The sequence below is a fragment of the Eumetopias jubatus genome, unplaced genomic scaffold (genome assembly GCF_037043125.1).
Source record: "Eumetopias jubatus isolate StellerSeaLion01/CBP00866 unplaced genomic scaffold, mEumJub1_p1.0 scaffold_2, whole genome shotgun sequence".
Taxonomy (NCBI): domain Eukaryota; kingdom Metazoa; phylum Chordata; class Mammalia; order Carnivora; family Otariidae; genus Eumetopias; species Eumetopias jubatus.
The window spans coordinates 158,304,104-158,329,223 of NW_028274808.1; the positions used below are offsets into that span (position 1 = coordinate 158,304,104).

The 25,120-nt window shown below is 41.2% G+C and overlaps 1 protein-coding gene and 1 pseudogene across 1 annotated transcript in view; one reads left to right on the plus strand and one right to left on the minus strand.

The window, feature by feature from the left end:
* CRACD (capping protein inhibiting regulator of actin dynamics) overlaps window positions 1-25,120 on the minus strand; it is a 256,557-nt gene that overhangs the window by 208,737 nt on the left and 22,700 nt on the right. Inside the window, exon 3 of the mRNA XM_088021156.1 lies at window positions 7,525-7,649. The gene's annotated coding sequence lies outside the window, so the exon portion shown is untranslated. The remainder of the gene's footprint in view (window positions 1-7,524; window positions 7,650-25,120) is intronic.
* Window positions 23,008-23,599, plus strand: LOC114206652 (large ribosomal subunit protein eL20 pseudogene; annotated as a pseudogene).

The following is a 25,120-nucleotide window of genomic DNA, read 5'->3' on the forward strand; positions in this document are numbered from 1 at the left end:
GATTCAAAAGAAGCAAGTAATTATTGGAAGAAAACATATTATCTATAAACCAGCCAGTTTTCACTGCATTTAAAATAGTTGTCTTCCAAATACAATTTTCAAATCCCTTAGATATTTAATAAGATAGCAAACCATTGGGGCGCCTGGGTGGCTCAGTCGGTTAAGCAACCGACTCTTGATTTTGGCTCAGGTCATGATCTCAGGGTTGGGAAATGAAGCCCCATGTGGGTCTCCATGCTCAGCAGGGAGTCTGCTTGAGATTCTCTCTCTCTCTCCCTCTGCTCTTTCCCTACCTCATGCTTGTGTGCGTGTGCTCCCTCTCTCAAAAATAAATCTTAAAAAAACAAAAAAAGATAGCAAACCGTTTTTCTAATATTAGGGTCAATAAATAATACTTGAACTAAAATTTAAGCAAACCTTTCCATGCTATGCAACTGACTTCTGATTTTAACAAGGAGCCAAATTCAGTCTTCCGAATGATACAATTTTAAAGTTTCTTTATTGGAACTAAATCATCTTAATTGCCAGTGTCCCAAACCTGAAGCCCAGGGCCCGCCAGCCAAAGTGCATACATTACTGACAGACAGAGACCACCTGGGAAGGAAAAACCTTTGTGTTCCCGCCACAAAAAAAGGCATCAGCATTTTCTTCCAACCAATCACTATCGTACATGGCCTTGGGCCAGAAGGGCTTCTGGTTACCTAATCTCTTGAAGCATAAACAAGGTCTTCAAGATTCTGGTATTATCACTTCTGTATAACAAGAGTATCAAAAACATTCAGAAGACAAGGCGTCATTTTGGCATGGAATCTGGCACCAGAATTCCTAGTCAGGGCTTCTAATGGAAGAACTCACCTACCTTGTGGAGAAAAACACAGTCATTTAAAGGAAGGATAGTTAGCCGGGAGGCAGGAAACGTGAGGCCAGGTTCTACATGCCTACGGAACTCTACAAGGCCAACCTAGCTATAATAAAATCTCTTTATTTGTAAGATAAGAATAATTATAAAGCAAAAATGCAAATTAATATAGTATCATAAACCTGCACAGCAATTTCTCAACACAGTCACTCCTTAGTTCCAAATACTTTCAAGTACCCACAGGCAGACATGACTAACTTACGTCACATCACAGACTGGGGGAAGGAACTAACATTTCTAAATTAGCGGCCAGCATGATTTCCCAGGCCTGGCACACAGGAGGCACTCTACCAAATCTGATTTAATCCTCAAAACAACTCTACAAGACAGTATGATTAGCTCCACTGAATAGATGAAAACTGCGAAGAATCAAGTAAACCGTCCACAATAAAATAAACAAATACAGAAAACTACTACAAAACCCTAGTAAGTACTCAAACCGCCATCAGTCTAAGTCCAAAGCACTGGCTAATTCATCTATACCAGTGCTGTCCAACAGAAAAACAACATGAGTCACAGACTTAATTTTGAATTTTCTGGCAGTCACATTAAAAAAGTAAAAGTAAACAAGTGAAATTTAATCATATATTTTATATAAGAATTATGCCAAAATATTATCAATTCATTGTGTAATCAATATTAATACTTTTTTTTCATGCTAAGGCTTCAGGATCCAGTGTACATTTTACCCTTACTGAACATTTTCATTTGGACAAGTCATGTTCAGTGCTCGATTGCCACCTGCTGCTACTAGCCAGTCCAGGCCTATACCAAAGAGACTGCTCCTCAGGGCCCAGGACTAACCAGTACTCCCCATCTCACATCTGGTGGTATGGAGAGGCACATTTCTGGAAGTACCCTGTTTCCTTCTTTCCCTGAGTCAGGTGCATTTCCCCTGAAAAGTTCCCTATAGTGATGTCTTCTCTGACCACAAAGTCACTCTCCACTGCCCCTTCCCAGTCACCCTTGTCCACAGCATCCTCTTTTCTGTTTCTTTTTAAAGATTTGTTTATTTGAGAGAGAGAGCACAAGTGGGATGGGTAGAGGGAGAGAGAGAATCTGAAGAAGACTCTCTGAATCTGTGCTTGGAGCAAAGCCTGACTCAGGGCTTGATCGCATGACCCTGAGATCACAACCTGAGCTGAAACCAAGAATCAGACGCTTAGCTGGCTGCACCACCCAGGAGCCCTTGTTTTATTTTTCTTCATGGCATATGCCATTGAGTAAATTTTCTGTTCATTTATTTGTTCACTGTTTAGTGCCCACCTCCCCCAACGAAAATTTAAGCTCCATGACAGCAGAGCCTTTTTTCATCACTGTTTCCAGAGCTTGGAACAGTACCTGACACACAAAAGGTATTCAAAAAATATTCATTGCATTAATGAACTGCAATAGCCAAAGGGCACAAATTCTCCCAAGTAGGAAACGCATTTACCATAGACATAATGTCATACAGAAGTTAGTTCCACAGACTAGTCCATGTTTGCATATGACATACACAGCATATGACACATGAGCATATGACGACATCAGTAAGAGGTTTAGTAGAGAGCAAATGCTCCTCAGAGGCCCAGTGCTTTGTAAATATTTTTACTTCCCCAATGCCTAGTATAACCCCTAGAACGTAGTAGGCCTTCAATATGAATGAATGAATCCATCCATTATAAGGAGAAATAAAAACCAATTCTAGCTACACTAGGGGCTAAACAATCATTTGTGGGCAACCCAGGGAATCTAACCAAAAATAAAACACTGTGTAAACATATGTTGCCAGTGGCTTTCCCTGATTCCTTAGTTTGGGTTAGGTTCCCAAGCCATACACGTCTGTATCAGACAAAACTGCTCTGGTGTCATACAACAGAAATTCAACCCAAACTACCTGAAGCAAAAAAAGGGAAATTTATTGTAAAAATTCTGGGTACCCAGGCTGGATTCTCACAAAGAACTCTAACCAGAAACCCAAATGCTGCCAGAACTTCCTATCTGTCACTGGTTTCCACACCTCTGAGTTTCAGATTTCATTTCCTCCCATTCTCTTACTGGGGCTTCTTCCCCTCCTCCAGGCCTTAGGGTGACCCTAAGAGCTCCCATGCTTTCACATTACCGTTTAGACATCCAGAAATTCCTTGGCTTTCCTGACTCTGTTACATTTCAAAAATTCCCAGAGGAGAAGTTATTGGCCTGACTTAACAGGTGCTCATCTTTGAACCAATCAACCGTGACCCCATCAATGGGTATGCCTTAACAATAAGTGGGTAGATGACTGGGTATAAGTGGTGATCCTAGAAAAGGGGTGCCAGACAGATGACCCCAGCTACAGTCCATTACAGCTTCCCTGAACCCTGCATTTCCCTTGTCATTATAGGCATCACATGTGACTATACCCATTTAAAGTATACCTTCCAGACTAAGTCATAAACTCAAGAAAGGTAGAATGTGTGTCTCTACTCAATCCTCTCACCAGAGTAGTTTCTGGCACATAGGTGCTGTTCAAAATACTTCTGTTAAATAAATGAAACTATTTTTATTTATTTTTAAAGATTTTATTTATTTATTTATTTGAGAGAAAGTGAGCAAGCACATGAGCATGAGTGGGGGGAGGGGCAGAAAGAGAGGGAGAAGCAGACTCCCTCCGTGGGGCTGGATTCCAGGACCCTGGGATCATGACCTGAGCTGAAGGCAGACGCTTCAGCCACTGAGCCACCCAGGTGCCCCAAATGAAACTATTTTTAAATGAAATTTTCAGGTGAAGACATACTGTAAATGTAAAACTTCTCATTAAGAGCTTTTTATACAAATTAGTGATAACCTGAAACTCTATCAGCCCATGAAATAAAACCTCCTCCCTTATAGGTAGCCACTTGGAGCAATTCAATTGGAAATCCAGCATTGCAGACCATAAAATCCTGTAATACCCTCACCAAAACGACTTTGTCTGAATGACTCTTGAACACACACAAGCTAGGTTCCCTACAGGAAATGATGCCCATAGGTGGCAACCTCAGCAGATATTCTATCAAGAAAAGTGATAGGGCTCAGGAAAAAAAAAATCTGCAAAGTGAACCCTCCGGTAACAAAAGCAGCAACAGAGCAGAGAGGGAGAGGGAAGCATCATGTTTACTTCGCACAAAAGGCAGGATAAGAAGCTCCGTGGCTGGAGCAATACAAGCTTTCGCTTACAGACTGACCCAATTTATCTGGCACAGGACATCCGACTTCAAGTTAAGGCAGGAGCTTTCCAAGGCATGTACGTTTGTACTCCCAAACTTGCACAGGGCATTCTAAAAGCTGCACTCTCCTGGTGATCATAGACATGAATTCATTTGTTCCTCAAAACTAGAGGAAAATATTTCTAATTTGTAAGTGAAGAGGCTGAGGTACAATACCATGAAAAAACAAAAGTAACTTGGCCAGAATCTGTTCTCTGAGGCGTTATCTGTATTTGTTAACTCAAATGAAAAGCTAAGTAAGAAGTCGTATTTGTATTACATTTGAACAGCCCTTACAAAGCACTTGCACACACAGGACTTGTCCAACTATTACCATGCCCACTTTGAAGATGAGGCAAAGCTCAGAGGAGGTAACTTGGCATCAATCAGTTTGGCTAGAAATGGCTAAAACAATATTTTAACCTAGGTCTTTGATACTAAATCTACTGTTCTTTCCATTGTCCCCAAAATCACAAGATAATGTCAGTATTTCTTTAACTTACGATCACTGCAAGTTATTGTTTCATTCTGAATGTGTAACTAGTCCGTGTAAATACTGACAGAACCCCTGCACTCCTGCTACATCAGCTACGTGATACAGAGGAAGATATTTAGTTAGCTTCTTTTGCTCTTTAGTTTTGTCCCCCATAGAACAGATATAATGTCAACTGCTCACGGTTGTTGTAGGGCTAAATGAGAGGAAGGCTTTGGGATTCAAGGAGGGACAAACAGGATTCCTTTGTCTTGGAGGAGTGCCAGTCCACGGAGACCTAGATATCAACAAGTAACTTCAATAAATGTGGTAAGAGAAAGGGATACCTAACATGTGGGCACGAATCTCAGCTGAGTGCTGAAGGACACACAGAAGGAGCCAGGACAAAGAAGCAGCACAAGAAAAGACATGGAAACAAGAAAGTGAATGTACTGCTCCAGGAACTCCAAGAATGTGGCATGACTTGAAGGTAAAGTGGACAAAGACTATAAGGAAATGCGTCTGGAGAGGTGGAAGAGCCAGATCATAGAGAGTCTGGTAGGCATGTTAAGGAGTCTGGGTTTTATTGTTGGCCACTGAAGAAACTGAAGGAATGTGACATGGCAGCAGGCTTGAATATCAGATATGGCTACCCACGGAAGGATGGATTTAAGAAAAACAAAACTGGATAAAATGTGGAAAGGCATGATGAGAGCCTGAATTAGTAACGTGGTAGTAGAGAGGAGGGAAGCAGAGGAGAATCAGTTAAGAGATAAAATCAGCAGAATTTGCCAAATGATTAGGTGGGGAAAGAAGCGAACAAAAGAGAAACATGTAGGGGCGCCTGGGTGACTCAGTCGTTTAAGCAGCCGACTCTTGATCTCAGCTCAGGTCATTATCTCAGGGTTCTGGGATCAAGCCCATGTAGGGCTCCACGCCCAGCAGGGAGTCTGCGGGAGATTTCCTCTCTCTCTCTCCCTCCCCCTCCGCCCCTCCCCCTGTGCATACACACATGCTCTCACACTCTCTAATAAATAAATCTTTAAAAAAATAATAAATAAAAATTTTTTTTAGAAAGCTCTTTAAAAAAAGAGAAACATGTAGGTCTAGGAAGATGTTCATACTTTCTGGCTGAGTGACTTGGGTAACTAAGATGGGGAATAAAAGAGGAGCTTCAGGTATTAAGAGAAGGGACTGGGGTAAGTTTGACGTTATGTCTGCCAAGCATCTGGATAAAGGAGGGTGAAGTTATGGGAAAAGGTAGGGATGGAATGCACATTTGACAGCTGCAAGCACGGAGGTGACAGTTAACACCTCAAAAATAAATGAAACCATCTCAAGGGAGCACACAGGAGAAGAAGGTTTTAGAAAGAACCCCAGGAAACTGCAACATCACGGGGCGGGGGACAGAGGGGTGGGAAGTAAAACAGGGGCGCTGCTGCAAGAGAAGGGGCAGCGAGAAGCATGAAAAGGAGCCAAGAAACCTGGTAATAAAGCATTTTAACGTGTGCCAATGGCCAACAGCATCCCCGCAACAAAGATGTTCAGTTAGGAAAGGGCTGAAAAAGTGTCCATTCCATGCATCAGTGCCAAAATCACTAGTGAGCCTTCCAAAGGAAAAAAGAGACAGAGAGAGCATTTTTGTGGAGTGGAGGGAGCCATTACCAAATTACTGCAGTGGAGAAGTAAACAGAAGGTGAAAAAGTAGAGCTTGGTGTAGGCTTTCTCGTCCACTGTGCCTGCCTGAGGATAGAAGGAAAATGTTCAAAGTGGTTCTGGAATCAAAGCGCCAAAGTCAGTAATTGGACCACATGCAAGTCACCAACTGCATCTGCCAAAAGCCACAGTGGAGAAACTCAGTGGGCCGTGCTAGGAAACTGAGGTGGCTGGACAGCTCCTGACTGCTGTGGAAATCATGTAAGGGGGAAGAGAAGAGGAGAAACGTAGGAGGGGGGCACAGGACATGGGTGTATTGGTGGGGGAGGAGGTGGAGAGCAAGTGAGGGGGTCTGGAGTGTGCACCCTCTTTGGGGTCTTGTCTTTCAGGAAACCAAAATGTCATCACATTCCAAAACGGGCTAAGGGGACTCTAAACAGAGTTTTGGACTGTTGGTTAAGTGGAGTAATAACATTCAACATTATCAGAAAGGAAGAACTGGGGTATTTCTTAACATTCACTCCCTGCCTCCCCCAGCCATTCCCAGGACCCTCCCAGAATTCAGAGATGCTGGGGTCTGCCTGTTTAATACTCTTTTCTTTGCTTAGGCCTCCAGGAGCAATACAATGGCTACTTCCCTTTCTGTAAGCGAAAGGTCACATCTCCATCTGCAAAGAAAGCCATTCCTCTAACCTGTTTTCTTCTCCCAGCAATCTATATGCCAAAAGAAATTTGGGGAATACTACAGAATGGTAAGTAATAATATGTCTGGAGACCTGAAGAAGAATAGGGGATAAGAATGGAATCAAATTTAAAATCAAGGAAATTACAAGAGAAATTATATCATGAAAATACATATTTAAAACAAAACACAAGCAAACTAAAACCCTTGCCCCCAGAATCTACTCTTTAGCCTGCTGTTGCTCACAGTCCTACATCTAAAAACTGCCAGTTCAAATTCCTTTTTGTTTTTCTCCCCACTCCTTTTCTAGTATATAGATCAGGGGTCAAGCAAACTAAGGCAAGGGAACCAAATGCAGCCCACAACCTGCTTTTGTATGGCTCAGGAGCTAAGAATGGTTTTTATATTTTTTAAAGGTTATAACAAAACAAGTGAAACCAAAGTAGAGTATTCAACAGAGACCATATGTGGCCTGGGCAGCTTAAAATATTTACTTTCTGGTCTATTATAGAAAAGGGCTGTCAACCCCTGTTACACTCTGTTAGACTCTGGCGCCAGCAAGGCAGAGACTTTCTTGAGGACATACAGCTGATGAGCAGGAGAGCTTCCACAACATTCGTCTCCTCGGCTCCGGGTCCAGCGAGCTCTCCCAACCAGCACACTCCGAGCTGCTGCAACCATCAGCCAAACACGGACCGGCAGTGACTCCCACTTGGAGGTAAAAAGGGAGTTGTCAGGGTATTCATGAGAGCCACATAAATAAACTTTAAAATAACAATACTACTACTATATATATATTTTTTAAGAACTCCTGGTTGAGGGGCGCCTGGATGGCTCAGTCGTTAAGCCTCTGCCTTTGGCTCAGGTCATGATCTCAGGGTCCTGGGATCAAGCCCCACATCGGGCTCCCTGCTCGGCGGGAAGCCTGCTTCTCCCTCTCCCACTCCCCCTGCTTGTGTTCCCTCTCTTGCTGTGTCTCCCTCTGTCAAATAAATAAAATCTTAAAAAAAAAAAAGAACTCCTGGTTAAGTAATATCAAATGGGAGGGAAATATTTAGTGAGGGGCAACACATCTTTCAGATTCTCCCTCTCTACTCTCTCTACTCTCCTTTTTTTTTTAAGATTTTATTAGCTAGAGAGCACAAGTAGGGGGAAGGGCAGAGGGAGAGAGAGAAGCAGACTCCCCAATGAGCAGGGAGCCCAACTCGGGGCTCCATCCCAGGACCCTGTAATCATGACCTGAGCTGAAGGCAGACGCTTAACCCACTGAGCCACCCAGGCATCCCTCATCTTTTCCTCTTAAGGTGCCTCCTAAAATCTATTCTAATCTCTGTCACCTGGGCTAGAGTGTTTGCAGAGAAGGTATGTCAGGAAGTATGCCTTGTTCTTGGCCAAGAAAGCACCAGCACTCCAGTCTAGCCACCCATATTCTTGCATAAAACCAAACTGCACAGCTATGTGACAACCCGTAGGCACCAGCTGCTATGTGGGATAAGTGGTAATTCAAGTCAAAATGTCTCTCTTTCAATACTTAAGACAGTTGCCGCATATGTAATCCATTCACCATTACAAGTTATATGTACTCATCAAAACTCACCTTGAAACTTCCAAGGAAAACTCCAACAGTAATACTTCCTACATAAAACTTTCCATACTAACAAACTAGACTACTGTCTTGTTGTAGCTCTCTATCCTGAGCGACCATTCATACAGAACTCCTCTGTGGCACACATTTAATTTCATTCACGAACAAAAGGCAGGGATAATTTGTCTGTCTGTATAAATCATAACACATCCCCAGTCATCCCGTCAGACATTTCTCAGTGCCCATGGCTTCATTCTGTCCTGAAGCCAGCAGAGCTGACCCTGATGCTAACAGTATTAACATCGTCATAAATATCCTAAAAGGCAAAAAGCCAGGAAAAGAGGGTAAATGAAAGTTTCACAGTATTATTTCAGAATGTTAAAATAGATTTTAGAAATCTAGCCCAGTTTTTTCACAGAAATACTAGGACATATTCATGAATAACAGAACCATGTGTAATGTTTTAATTAAGGGTCCTCCGCCTGTCCTCTTGAGGAAATTTAAGAATTTAAAAAAAAAAAAAAGGAAGAAAGAGAGAAAGAGGGAGGGACAGAGAGAAGGAGGAAAGAGGAGAGATAAAAAGAAAAATCCTGGGGCACCTGGCTGGCTCAGTCTGTGGAGCAGGAGACTGATGATCTCGGGGCTTTAAGTTCGAGATCCACACTGGGTGTAGAGATTACTTAAAAAAAAAAAAAAAAAATTTTTTTTAATCTTTAAAAAAAAAAAGCAAAGAGAGAAAATCCTCAGCCATACATATTTCCTGACTGTTCAGCCCAGTGTAGTTCCATAGCTTAAACTCTCTCAATTATTTTTATTATTTGTGATAAGAGTTTCACAGGCCTTTTGGAGGGAAGGAGAGTGGAGGTCCTGGTGATATAGCTCCCCTTACAGTACACGTAGCATTTTATTTTCTTAGCCTTCTAATAATACACTTATCTAAAATCTTGTCACTCACATCTTCTTGCTGAACTGATTCATTTGTAGGTTCTTGTGGAATTCTAGTAAACAGATTTTAACCAATAACCAATTTTAAAGAAAATAATCTTTGGGTCTAGGATGAATGAGATCCTATTTACAATAATCAAACAAAAATCTCAAAGTGTTTTTCTATTCTAAATGGAGACTATTACATCAAGAAATTTAGGTGGGCTTAGAGTATGGTATGATGTAGAATGTATGTACATATTCACTGCGTATTTGTTTACGTGTTTCTTCTCATAGCTCAACTCTACCCAATAACTGAAAGTTAATTTGTCACTTTTTCCATTAAGGAGAAAGAACCCCTTTCGGGTGTCTCCTTTCTTTACAAAAGTGAGTAACTGTGCTTTGCTACTGATATATTTTTCAGATCATTATTCAACCTGCCACTTAGCTAATAACAAACTATAAAAACCATTTTCATCCTGGACAAATTTCAGGGTGCAAGATCCTCTCTAAATAGCAAAAAAAAAAAAAAAAAGGAATAAAGGCAATTTTTCTACTTTGGAAAGGCTTTGGTCTCATTTGCTTTTGGCCAGTATCTTGGTATCACTTCTATAGTAAATTACAATAAAGGAAAAGTGTTCTGACCTCCTTTCCAACTGCCTCCTTTATCTCTCTTTAGCTCTAGGTGTAGAACACAGGAGAATGCAGAATCTCTGCAGATACGCATGTCCTTTGTGTCTGTAATTCTGAGTGTCTGTCTTGTTTTGTCTGTAATTTTTCTTTCTGTACCTCTCCATCTCTATGTCTTTCTCTGACCTGCTTATTCTTGTTTCTATTTTCTACTCTTTTTTTATTTTCCCAAACTTCCTGGTCTACTTCTCCTGACAACTCATGATGTAAGAGAAAAACTATTCATTTATAATAGTTTTTAGTTTATCAAGGAGAATTTGATGTCCTCTGTTCTTGGAAGCATTGCGTAAAAACTTTGTTTTTACCCAATCTAAAATGCCTACTCCATAAGCCATGTCTTTTGTACCTCCATAACTGAAATTCCTGGCTCCTTCCCTCTAAATCCAAGTCTTTCTTTAAAGTTCACCATCATTTACCCAGTTGCTTAGCCAGAAACCTACAAGTCATCCCTGATTTCTATTTTCTCCATGTCCCATTTCAAATCCATTAGTAGGTCCTACAGACTCTATACCAAAACACATCCCAAGTTCATCCACTTCACTGCATCCCCCGCCACCCTCCTCGTAAAAGACAGCGAAGTTTCCTGCTTAGACTTCTACAGTCACCACTCCTTAGTACCCCCGCTTCTGCTCTTGCCTTCCTTAAATCCATTCTTTACACAGCATCCGGAATGAAATTTTTAAAAATTAACGAGTTCATGGCCCTCCTTTGCTTAAAGCCCTCCCATGCCTTACCACTACAATTAGCATTAAATCCAAACTCATCAAAAAAAAAAAAAAAAAAAGAAGTCCTACATGTCCTACATGATCTGGTCCCTACCACCCTTTCTGATCTCATCTTTTTGTCCCTCCAACAGATCAAGCTTCCTTCTGCCGAAGGGTCTGGGCACTGGCTGCCCCTCTGCCTGTAATGTCCAGATCACAGGATGGCTGGTTTCTTCTTGTCATTCAGGTCTCAGCTTAAATGTCACCCCTTTAAAGCAAACTATATTGGCCAACAATCTAAAGTATCCTCCTCTCAAGACACTCTATCAGAGCACGCTGTATTAAAGTTCCTCAGGGCCATTTTTTTTTTTTTTAAGATTTTATTTCTTTGAGAGAGAGGAGAGATAATAAGAGAGAGCACAAGTAGGGAGGAGAGGGAGACGCAGACTCCCCACTGAGCAGGGAGCCTGACAACATGGAGCTAGATCCAAGGACCCTTGGGATCATGACCTGAGCTGAAGGCAGACGCTTAACTGACTAAGCCACCCAGGTGCCCCCTGCAGGGCCATCTTCAGATATTTCTTATTAAATTCATTTTTTCTCTTTGTGTCTTGTTCTCCCACCAGAATGTAAACACTTCAAGAGCAGAGAACTACTGAATCCTGTCCACTGCTCTAGTCCCAACACATAGAAAGGTTCCAAGAAAGAACTTAGTAAGCTTTCAATAAACATGTGATGAATGGATGGATGAACAAAAAAATCCCACATCCTCCCAAAGCCCTCCCTTATCATCTAGCCAAAACATTTTTCCTCTATGACTTCATAGCATTAATTTGACTCTTAATGTCTTGTTAAATCTATTATACTGATGCTTTAAATTAACATCATTTAACTTTTCATGATGTCATCATTATGCCACAAATATTAAATATGTACCTCCTACAGCTGAATGAATAAAGGTAGGAAACAAAAAATGCTTTTATCAGAAAACCAATCAGTCCTTTTACCTGAGCATTCTATTTCAATGAGATCTTTGAATTTCTAGCTGTCACCCTGAACAGGTACCGTGATCATTAAAAATAAAACTATATGTGATACACTCTCCATAGTTCATCTAGGTGGGTCTTAGGCAAAGTAGTGCTAAGTACAAAATGTTGTTGTTATTAAAGAATTTGAAGAGAAGACATCATGCAGCGGTTTAATTTGATCTAAGGAAATTAGATAACTGGGATAAGAGAGAAAATGCTGTAAAGATCTAATGTAGCTTGAGAAATAAAACATTTTAGGATTTTTTTTTTTTAAGAAAAGGGCATCTCTAAATATATCATTGTCTTTTTTGAAAAAGGTGTGGTGTGCTGGTTGCTGGCCATTATAGGATGGGGTGCTTTATTTTTTATTTTTTAGAGAGGAAGGGCGAGCAGACAAAGAGGGAGAGAGAGAATCTTAAGCAGGCTCCACACCCAGTACAGAGCCTCATGCAGGGCTCAATCTCACAACCTTGAGATTATCACCTGAGCCGAAATAATCAGACGCTTTACCAACTGAGCCACCTAGGTGCCCCATGGATGGGTGCTTTTAAAAGTAATAAATATTGGGGTGCCTGGGTGGCTCAGTTTGTTGGGGATCCAAATGTTGATCTCAACTCAGGTCTTGATCTCAGGGTCATGAGTTCAAGCCCTGCATTGGGCTCCACCCTGGGCATGGAGCCTACTTAAAAATAAAAAAAGTAATAAATATTTTAAGTCTTACCACTTTGACTTTGCTACTGAAACTATCTGTTGATGAGAGAAGGGCCTGCATTTTGTAACTATATCATCTAGAAAACTGACCTTATTAATGAGTTGGCAAACCACCACTATTTACCAGAGTATGCACTATACTCAAGTTCAAAGGAGGTTCTATGAAAGTGGAAGCCACTCTTCAGTTTATAATCAGAGAGTATCTGACAATCTTTAATCACCCACGTAGTAACATGTGTGCATTGTAAAGCACTACAGAAAAATTAAAAATTATGTAGGACTTCTCAGGCAGAGGTGACATCTGATCTTCGGAGTTATGCCACAGCAGGCCCTTAAGACAAGAGAAAATCTGCTGCAATTTAATATCAGATCCAATGTACTTGGTTGCCTACAAATAATGTAAGATAATTTAGAATTTTTAAACCATCTCTGAAAAAAACAGTATTTTATGGGCCAGATGAATGATGATATGTCCAGCAAATGTTTTCATTTTGAGGTAATTGCTTCCTGTTCTTTACTACCATTTCTTTTAATGTAGTTCTGAAAGGTATTTTAATATATTAAATACTTATCTAATAACACCAATTATAAGTCATTAGAAAACAGTGCTTCCAGGTTGCAATTGTCCTTACCCTGCCTCTCCTGTCCCTACCCATGACACTCTCCTAGTACTCATGATTTGATCATTCAGATTATTAAACTATTCAAATGGTAAACCTACACTTGCCTTGTGTTGCTGGGAAAAAGAAAACTCTCCTATTGCATAGTTGAAGTTTTTACATTTTTAAAAAAGAGAAAGAATGGGGCGCCTGGGTGGCTCAGTCGTTAAGCATGTGCCTTCGGCTCAGGTCATGGTCCCAGGGCCCTGGGATCAAGCCCCATGTTGGGCTCCCTGCTCGGCGGGAAGCCTGCTTCTCCCTCTCCCTCTCCCCCTGCTTGTGTTCCCTCTCTTTGCTGTGTCTCTCTCTGTCAAATAAATAAATAAATAAATCTTTTAAAAAACAAAAAAGAGAAAAAAGATTAAAAGAAAAAATTATTAAAAGGACATTAGAGGGACACCTGGCTGGCTCAGTCCATACAGCATGTGACTCTTGATCTCAAGGTCATGAGTTCAAGTCCCATGTTGGGTGTAGAACTTACTTTAAAAAAAAAAAAGACATTAGAAATAAGTTTGGTTTTGACCCAGATGAAACAAACAATTGCTAGGCAAAAGGGACAAAGAAAAATATCCTCTGAAGGGGAAAAAAAATGTGATGATTTAAATATGAAGTAATTAAAAATCTTTTTAAAAAATCTTCCTTCCACAAATAAAATCAGAAAAGAGACATCTTTACACACACACACACACACACACACACACACACACACACACACACACACAACTTTCAAGTCTGTTGTAATCGTCAATAAACTGAAGAGAGGCCTACCCAGCCTCACTCTAAAGTTGCTTTGGGAAAACCTCCAGAGCCCAGTGTTAGATCCGGCACGGTGCCTGTAAATGGCTTCCCCTGCCCTGGTAAGACTCGCTGGACTGCACATAAAAGAACCTTCCACCACCAGCCAAGTGTCTGCAGACTTCCTTTCCTGTACAGCCCGACTTGACCTGCTCAGTGTTTCTTGCTCCACTCTCTGGACCTGCGGTGCCTCTGAAAGTTCCATCTGTGGATACTTCTCTTGTAACTAAAATCAACGGCTCTCTCCCAGATCCCTCCTAGCCAGACCTTTCCGTCTCACCTTCTAAGTTGAATGCACTCTACTAATTTAATGCAGGGTAAGCTCTCTGCTCAACAAGGCTACAGTCACATTTTCCCTGCCCTCCCCCCACCACCACCAGGCCTATCCTGGCCTCCCAGATGAGACCCAGTCAATGGAAACTCAAGAGAGAAGGAAACTTGGGGTCTGTTTATCAAAAAAGGAACCAAATGGTATCCTGTTCTGCGCCTTCTCCTAAAAACCTAATAATAATGTAGTCAATTGGGCATTACCAGTTTTTTAATCTGGATATTAAAAATTAAGTACAAATACAAGCAATAGGAAATACACTAATTCACTCTAATACTCTGCTACGAGTCATAGGCTTCTATTTCATTTTATTTTGTTATAAAAACAATAGAGCAACAACATTAAAGTTAATTCTGAAAAAGAAAGAGGGAAACCTACTCATAATTCCACAACCATAAAACACCAACTACTGATTTGGAGATATTCCTTTTTCAACTCTTTACCATATATATATTCATTTTTAGACCAGATCTTTCCATAGATTCATGCCTTTGTATATTTCTTACCCTCTTTTCATCTGACAAATTCCTACTCTCCTTTCAAAACCCAGCTCATAAATGATGACTTCCCAAAATACCCCCCAGGGAAGAGCAGCTGCAGAGCCCATCAGGCCTCACAGCATTCTGTCCCTATCTCTGCTACAGCACTACCCCACTGTGGTAGAATTCATCTGTTTTCATAACTACCCTTTAATAAATTGTATGCTCCACGTGAGTGGAGGCCTTTCCTATTCACCGTTGTATCCCAGGACCTAACACCATCGAAGTCTATGTGAAAAAAAGAAATGAAACAATTAAGACCCAGGTGTACATATAATATGAATTCAGCTTTGTTAACTTCGTGTTACACCATAAATAGTGTCAATACCCATCTCTAGCAACTGCTGGAAGAGGGGAGAATCCATTTGCATCACAATCTCTAATAAGAGGTTACTGAAAAACTATAAAAGGACTTCCAGGAGGCTTTCTCACTGTGGTATGAAACAAGTCAAGGTGTACTTTATTCCCATCACACATACACACACACACACACCACATTGTCAAGAGTGTGAGAGAGGCCTCTAGCATAGTGCAGAGGACAGAACCCACCAGCATTCCTCTGTATTCAGACATAAAACCACATCCATTACGACAAATAACTCAGATGAATTATTAGAGCAGCATGGTACCGTTGAGAAAGAACCAAATTTAGATGCTAAACAAACTAAGTTCAAGTTATTAGCTCTATGATCTGATTCATCAATCAACAAAATATCCTGGCATTCTGCTGGATGCCGGAAATACATGATGGAAAACAAGAGTCCCCACTCACAGGAGGCCAGTCTGGCAGAGGAAATAGATAATAAACAGGCAATCACAACCCTGTATTGTTGGCACCATGGTAGGAAATACTGAGTGCTAAGGACACATGTTGGAGGGTCGAGGAAAGACTCCTGGAGGAAGCCAGGTGCTGAAAGATTTTAACAGAGAAAAGGGGCAGGTGTAGGAAAGTGTCTTTCTAGGCAGAGGGAATGACAAGATAAAGGCCCAGATGCATCTATATTATAGGAATCTTAATACCTAATCATCGTATAGAGCAATTTTGAAGTTCAAATTGGATATTGACACGGAAGGATGAATTTCTTTGTGAATGGTACTTATTAGTAAGATTATAAAACTGAACGGTGAATAAGAAAGGCCTCAGCTCACATGGAGCATACATTTTACTGAAGACGAGTGCCTTCACATGGTCTTCCATTTTGTTTCTGTTCTCATTTCTTCTTCTAAAAAAGACACCAGTCATATTGAATTAGGAACCCTCCTAAGGACCTCATTTTTGCTTTAATTACCTCTGTAAGGCTCTGTCTCCAAATACAGTAACATTCTGAGGCATTAGAGGTCAGGATTTCAACGTATGAATTTGAGGAGGAAGTGCTCCCCCACCAGCCATGAGCCTTTTTAGATATTTTCTCCTAACTATCCTTCCCCCATAGAATTTAAATACCTGACCCTTTAGAGGGCCACAAACCACCGTTATATCTAAGATTTTAGTCCCTCAACCTCAAAGAAAACATGTTTTGTCCCCTTGGAGGCAACATCACCCTTGCTGAGAATGCATGTTTTACTTTTTTGTTAAAACTTTTCTGAGCTTCATACATTTTTTTATAATGATTACATTATCTTTTTTTAATCAGAAAAATAAGCAAACTATTTTTTTTAGATTTTATTTAAATTCAAGTTAGTCAACATATAGTGTATTATTAGTTTCAGGGGTAGAATTTAGTGATTCATCAGTTGCATATAACACCCAGTGCTCAGTACATCAAGCTCACTCCTTAATACCCAACACCCTGTTACTCCATTCCCCCTCCCCCTCCCCCTTCTCCCCCCAAAACCCTCAGTTTGTTCCCTATAGTTAAGAGTCCCTTTCGGTTTGTCTCCCTCTCTGGTTTTATCTTATTTTTCCTTCCCTTCCCCTTTGTTTCTTAAATTCCACATATGAATGAAATCATATTGCATTTGACTTTCTCTGACTGACTTACTTATTTCACTTAGCATAATACTCTCTAGCTCCATTCACATCCACATCCTTGCAAATGGCAAGAGTTCACTCTTTTTTATGGCTGAGTAATATTCCACAGTATATATAAACTGCCTCTTCTTTATCCATTCATCTGTAGATGGACGTCTGGGCTCTTTCCATAGTCTGGCTATTGTGGACATTGCTGCTATAAACATTGGGGTGCAGGTGCCCCTTCGGATCACTATGTTTGTATCCTTTCGATAAATACATAGTAGTGCAACTCCTGGGTCATAGGGTAGTCCTATTTTTAACTTTTTGAGGAATCTCCATACTGTTTTTTACTATTATTGTTATCTATTTGTTCTTCCTTCTCCCATTGGCCAGTGATCTTCTTGAAAATCTTGGTAATCTGATGCTGGCACAATAAATGTTGATGGAATGGAATTAAACTCTAGAAAAATGTTCAAGTATGGAAAACTGCTTAATAGTTATTCCTAAGGGCTGTATTGAGGGGTCACATTGTGCACTCTCCTGCCCCCACCCTACCCCTCTCAAAAGAGCCTCATCTTGGTGAAATCAATATAAATAAACAAGGTCATTCATTGGGAAAGAAGTCACCAAAAGGCAGACCGAGAGAAGCGTGTGGTACTGGAGAAGGGCAGGCAACCCCAACACACTGGCTAATTGTGTGTTTTCAAGTCTTAGGGTTTATTTCTTTAAGAGTACTAGATAGTTGGGGCACCTGGCTGGCTCAGTAGGTAAGCTCTTGATCTCGGGGTTGTGAGCTCAAGTCCCATGTTGGGTGCAGAGATTACTTAAAAATAAAATCTTAAAAAAAAAAAGAGTATTAGATCGTTAAAATATCACTTCCACTGCCTAGCCACCAGCAGTGAAACCCTCAAAAGTATTTACTATGGCCTAAAGTTTGACTGCTTGCCAAAGAGTTACTTTAACTGCTAAGATCATAAGAGATAGAGTTGGCTCATTTTGTATACATTTTAATTTGGGGTTATAATAAGTCACATCACTGCCATATGAAGATTCAGAAATCCAGCAAGGTGGGCTGGGGCGGGGGGGGGGACCGAAGAAAAAAAAGGAGAAGAAGGAGGAAAGATAAAGACGGAGGGGGAAGTGGAGAGAGGCAGAAGGCAAAGGGAGAACAGAAGAGAGGGGAGAAAGGATCAACTGAAACGGGTCACGTCATCAATTCAGCCAGCCAACCAGTCCATGAGTATGTATGTACAGTGAGGGCTTGGGAAAGGAGATGGCAATCTGCCTGGGACCCAATTTCTACGTGTACTGAAATTCTAGTGCTTAAAGGGAAGCATTTTTCTATTTTTTTTAAGATTTATTTATTTATTTGAGAGAGAGAGAGAGAGAGAGAGAGCGCGCACAAGTGGGGGGGAGGGGCAAAGAGAGAGGGAGAGAAAATCTCCAGCAGACTCCCTGATGAGCTAGGAGCCCAAGGGCTCCATCTCACAACCCTGAGACCATGACCTGAGATGAAATCAAGAGTCAGACGCTTAACTGATTGAGCCACCCAGGCGTCCCTAAAGGTAAGGATTTTTCAAACAGTAGAGCCCCTAAATGGAAGCCAATTCCTTCAGCTGGTGCTCAACTAAGGAAACAGCTAGGTAAAAAAACTGCCTGGTTTGGACCAATGAAAAATGGCACTTGATTTCCAACATTGCACCTTCCTAAGTATTTGCAAGGGTAATAATAGTACCTGTGTTTGTTTCACGCCTTTCCCACAAACTTTATCACCTAATCCAATAAGAGACAACTCCACTGTACACAACATAAATGCCCCTTTTTGTAATGTGAGTATTAAAAGGAGAGGAGTAAGCCACATTAATCAAGACAGTATGGCTCTGACATAAGAATAAACATACAGAACACTGGAATGGAATTGACAGTCTAGAAATAAACCCTCACATTTATGGTCAACTGATTTTCAACCATGGTGTCAAGATAATTCACTGAGGAAAAGAATAATCTTTTCAACGAACGGTACCAGACAACTGCATATCCACATGCAAAAGAATAAAGTCGAAGCCCTTCCTTATACCACACACAAAAATTAACAAGAGTGGATCAAAGACCTAAAGGTAAAAGCTAAAACTATATAGTTCCTTTTTTTTAAGATTTTATTTATTTATTTGACACAGAGAGACACAGCGAGAGAGGGAACACAAGCAGGGGGAGTGGGAGAAGGAGAAGCAGGCCTCCTGTGGAGCAGGGAGCCCGATGCGGGGCTCGATCCCAGGACCCCAGCTGGGATTGTGACCTGAGCCGAAGGCAGACGCTCAACGACTATGCCACCCAGGTGCCCCTAAAACCATATAGTTCTTAGAAGAAAACATAGGAACAAATCTTTCTGGTCACAATTAGGCAATGCTTTCGTAACTATGACACCAAAAACACAAATAACAAAATAAAAAATAGAGAAATTGAAATACATCACAATTTAAAATTTTGTGCTTCAAAGGACACCATCAGGAAAATGAGAAGACAACCTACAGCATGGAAGAAAATATTTGCAAATCGTCTGTCAAAGGACTTATATCTAGAATAAAGAACTCTTACAAAATAATTTTTGAAAAACCAAACATAAAATTGCTAAAGAATCTCAACAGACATTTCTCCAAAAAAGATATACAAGTTATCAAAAGATGCTCAGCATCATTAGCCATCAGGGAAATACAAATGAAAAGCACTGAGATACCACTTCATAGCCACTAGGATGGTCATAATTAAAAAGACCAATACTAATTACCATTAACAAGGATGTAGAGAAATCAGAACCTTCATATACCACTAGGAAGAATGTAAAATGGTACAGCCACTATGGAAAGAAGTCAGGTAGTTCTTCAAAACATTAAACACGGTTAATCATATGATCCAGGAACTGACTCTCAGGAATATTCCCAAGAGACAGAAAATATATGCCAATACAAAACCTGTACACAAATGTTAACTGCATCATTATTTGTAATACCTAGACAGTGGAAACAACCCAAATATCTGCCAACTGGTAGACAGATAAATAGAATGTAGTATATGCACATGATGGAATAATATTCAGCAATAAAACAGAATGGATCACTGACTTTTGCTACAATATGGATAAACCTTGAAAATATTATGCTAAGTGAAAGAAACCAGTAGTATGAAATGTCCATAATAGGCAAATCCAGAGACAGACAGTAAACTGGTGGTTGCCAGGGGCTGCAGGGACAGAGTAATGAGGGATGACTGATAAAGGTTTCTGTTTGGTGATGAAGATATTCTGGAATTAGATAGTGATAATAGCCACACAAGTCTGCAAACATACTGAAAACCACTGAATTGTGCTCTTTAAAAGGTGAATGTTAGGGGCGCCTGGGTGGCTGTTGGTTAAGTGTCTGACTCTTGGTTTGACTCAGGTCATGATCTCAGGGTCATGAGATTGAGCCCCTTGTCGGGCTCCAAGCTGGGTGTGGAACCTGCTTAAGATTCTCTTTCCCTCTGCCCCCCTCACCCCCTTCATGCACTCTCTCTCTCCCCTCCCGCCAAAATTAAAAAAAATAAGAGTGAATGTTGTGGTATGTGAATTAAATCTTTAAAAGCTGAGGTTTTTTTTTAAAGGGATAAAAGTAGAAATTACATGATGGAACATAAGCAAATTTTCTTTTCTGCTCTTGTTACCAGACATGAAGCATCACTGACATTAAAGCAAGTAAGTCTTCATTTCCATAAATCATCATTCATTACTGTCAACAACTTCAAATGAATTACCTTCAAGTTAAAAATTGTGAGGGAATACAACTGTGCTATGCTAGCAAATATAAAATATCCATTCGAGTACTCAGAGTTTAAATGAACACCTTTAAGGTACATAAGATAGAAAGCCTTAAATAAAAATAACGTATGAAAGTGAAAGTACAAACAGAAGCATAATTTATGTTTCTTATACTATGTTCCTTAGTCAGAGTTCATACTTTTTTTTTTTTAAGATTTTATTCATTTATTTGAGAGAGAGGGAGAACAAGCGGGGGAAGGAGCAAAGGCAGAGGGAGAAGCAGTCTCCCTGCTGAGCAGGGAGCCCGATATGGGACTCAATTCAGGACTCCAGGATCATGACCCGAGCCAAAGGCAGACGCCCAACCAACTGAGCCACCCAGGTGCCCCGAGAGTTCATACTTTCTCTGGACTTAATACATCCCAATTCTGAAACTTTTATAAGAATTAAAAACATAAATGCAACCTGCACTAAGAGTAACTGTTACAATCACATATTAAGGTATAGGAAAACAACTTAGATCATCTATTGACAAGGTAAATACAATTTTAGACAGAGGAGTAAAGGTAAATATGACTGATCTGTCATTATTGTTACCAAGGAACCTGTGGTATTAGTCTGCCCTTGAAGCAAGAAAGCGTCCATCTGAAAAGACTCTGGTTACTGTGGGCACATCACAGTCATCCTTATCTTCCTGCAAGGAATCAAGTTTTTCTTTTTCTGGGTTACCCTAAGTTTATCCTAGTGCAAAAATTTTAGGGGAATAAGAGTCTTACCAAAAGAAGAAACCTATTTGATTCTTAGAAGCTGTCCATTCAAATAGGGCTATTACACTAACTATTTCAATTCATAATAATATTATGAAAGGCCTTACAAGGTCTTTTTACAAGGTAATAATTGATGGCAAATGGCGTACAAGCTGTGTCAGACGCAGCACACTTCTGTTTTCAGGGCATTTGCAGAGGGGTTGCCAAGCAGAAAAGACAGTTCTCATCTCCTCAAGAGCCCAAAGGTACACAAACACACACATGTACATGTACACACACACAGGCACGCACGCACACACACACTGGGCTGCTTCCCTCAGGATTTACCCAGCAAGCTCTGCTCTGCAACACAGGCTGGAAATGTCTGCAGGAGAGGTATGAGGGACTAGAAGCTAAGCAGCATCCAGACAGCGTCCAGGGAATCCTGCTAGAGAATTTTGAAAACGAAGAGAGTAGGATGGCTAGGTATGTCGGGAAAGAATTCACAGGTGTTGTTAGAGCTGTGAAAATGGGCAAGGAACTGGAGAGGGAGAGAGGAAGTGGAAGTGATTGCAGGCAAAGTGGAAAGGATTGAAGGCATGGAACCAAGAGGAAAGGACATGTGCACAGAGGGGAGGGAGGTGACTGGACGCACAGAGTTGAGGGTGAGGAGAGAGTAGTGGGTGAGGAGTTGGAACAGAAATGGAGTTGTAACCAGAAAGCAGAGGGCCTTGGATGCCAAGCTAAGGACTCTTTGCTAATTTCTCCTTTCTGTGTAGATTAAGGGAGTCACTGTTGGTTCCTGAACATCTGAGTCTCAACTTCCTTATCTGCAAAATGGAAGTTTAGTATTAAAAAATAACAATTAATAATAGTTTCATAAGTTGCTTACCCATTATATGTCAAGCTGTATGCTGAGCTCATACACACATTACCACATTAATTAAGCCCCTTCTAGTCTCAACCTGCTTTAACTACTTGAAAGAGTCTATCTCTCTAATTGATTCTAATTCACCCTTTGATTGGGTACATTCTTTTGGGGTAGGAGGAGAGGGACCAAAGACACAGCTTTCCTGCTGCTCCAGCAGTATTCTGGCAACTTTCTACTCAAGCTCCGTCTTGAGCAGGATTAAGGGTCCTCCCTCTCCTTTCCTCCTCTCATGATATAAAATGTTCCCTGGTGGAAGATATCTGAGGTTAGTATAGCACAAAAGCTTCCCGAGCACCTTAAAAGTAGGAGGTCTCTAATGCAATACATCATTTTTCCCCTTGGTACTCAGAAAGGGATAAAGAGTCAGAGCTTCCCCCAAGACTTCTGCCTGAAGGACCTCACCAGCTAGTCTTCCTAAATCCTCTTCACCTGCCCAACCTCTAAACATAGAAGCACCCTGGGGTTCAGTTCTTGGACCTACTCTCTCGAGACACTTTTCCCTGGGGGGTCTCATCTATTTTCACTACTTTATTTTTCTTTTTAAGATTTTATTTTTAAGTCATTTCCACACCTAACGTGGGTCTCGAACTCACAACCCTGAGATCAAGAGTTCATTGATCCACCGACTGACCCAACCAGGCACCCCTACTCTCATCACTTTAAATATCAGCTCTAGCCTTTCTCGTGTGGCTGCGAGAGCGGGGAGTGCGCCATGAAGGCTTCGGGAACACTGCGAGAGTACAAGGTGGTGGGGCGCTGCCTGCCCACCCCCAAATGTCGCACTCCGCCCCTGCATCGCATGCGAATCTTTGCACCTAATCACGTCGTCGCCAAATCCCGCTTCTGGTACTTTGTGTCTCAGCTGAAAAAGACGAAGAAATCTTCGGGGGAAATTGTCTACTGTGGACAGGTGTTTGAGAAGTCCCCCTTGCGGGTGAAGAACTTTGGCATCTGGCTGCGCTATGACTCGCGTAGCGGCACCCACAACATGTACCGGGAGTACCGGGACCTGACCACTGAGGGCGCCGTCACACAGTGCTACAGAGACATGGGCGCCCGACACCGTGCCCGGGCCCACTCGATCCAGATCATGAAGGTGGAAGAGACTGCAGCCAGCAAGTGCTGCCGACCAGCTGTCAAGCAGTTCCACGACTCCAAGATCAAGTTCCCGCTGCCCCACCGGGTCCTGCGTCGCCAGCACAAGCCACGCTTCACCACCAAGAGGCCCAACACCTTCTTTTAGATGCAGAGCCTCACTGTCTCCAAGTCTGCTCAAATAAACTCTTTGGGAAAACCCAAAAAAAAATAAATTAAAAAAAATAATAAATATCAGCTCTATACTAAAGACCAGCAATTCTATATCTCCAGCCCAGATCTTTTCCCTGGAGTTCAAACTCATTTGTCACATTAACATCACAACATTGATGTCTAACAGGCACCTGTCTTAGTCTCCTAAGGCTGCCATAACAAATTTCCACAAACTTGGTGGTTTAAAACAACAGAAACTTATTCTCTCACAGTTCTGGAAGCCAGAAGTGTGAACTCAAGATGGCAGCTGCGCCATGCTTCCTCCAAAGGCTCTAGGGGAGGATCCTTCTTGGCCTCTTCCAGCCTCTCACCACAGCATTCCTGGGCATGCGGCGGCACAACTCTAATCACCACCTCCATCTTCATCTGGCCTTCTCCCTTGTGTCTCTCCATGTCCTCTCCCTCCAAAACATACCCAGAACCTAACACTTCTCCATCACTATCCCTCCACTATCCCTCCAGTACAAGCTATGAATAACCTTCTAAATGGATTCCATGAGGGTGAGGACACCCTTACTCCTCTCAAGTCATGTCACTCTAATGTAAGTTATTATTATGCAGCACCTACCAAAAGCCAACACAGCACTCAAAAAAAATGTCTGTTAAAAGAACTGAGATCTTAAGGGAAATGAAATACCTGAGAAAGATTTGAAAGGCAAGAAGACTATAGTCAGAGAAGGCAGCTCCAGTCTGTAGGATTTAGAGCAAGAAGTCCATAGCATGCTGGGAGGTAGAATAAGATGTCCTACGAGTTCATAGCTCAATCCTGAATCCTGATTGCCTAAATACATTGTTTCTACCCTGTACACATTGCAGAGATATTTAGAGATGTTCAGGAAATGAGATCTGCTAAAGTCAGGGTCTGGAAGTTTCAATCCACTGGGAATGGGAAAGTCCTTATTTATTTCTTCTCTTGTTGCAAGTATGGTGGGTGCTATGGAATTTATATTAAACTATTCTTAGCTCTAAGACAGATGCTAACACATTTGTCGTGGCTGAAGGAAGGAGTCCAAAAAATACTGCAAGACTCAATAACCTGAGGCTAGGTACAGAAATGGCTCATTGTCTTATACTGAAACATTACTCAGTGCAATAAAACTCTGAAATATCCTCTGAAGAAATACTTGTTTCCTTATTACCTTTTTGAAGATATTGGCTCTCTAATCAAATACAAATACTAAATTTTGAGAAACTATTTATAAATAAGATTGCATAAAAATAAAGTCATAGGGGCGCCCAGGTGACTGTTGGTTAAGTGACTGATTCTTGGTTTCCACTCACGTCGTGATCTCAGGGCCTTGAGATAGAGCCCCATGTCAGGCTCTGTGCTCAGCAGGGAGTCTTCTTCTCTCCCTCTCCTTCTGCCCCTCCCCCTGCTTGCGTTCACTCTCACTCTAAAATAAATAAATCTTAAAAAAAATTTTTTAAGTCATATGTATACATACACATTTATACATATAAAAATTTGGTAACTATAAAATTATTCCAGC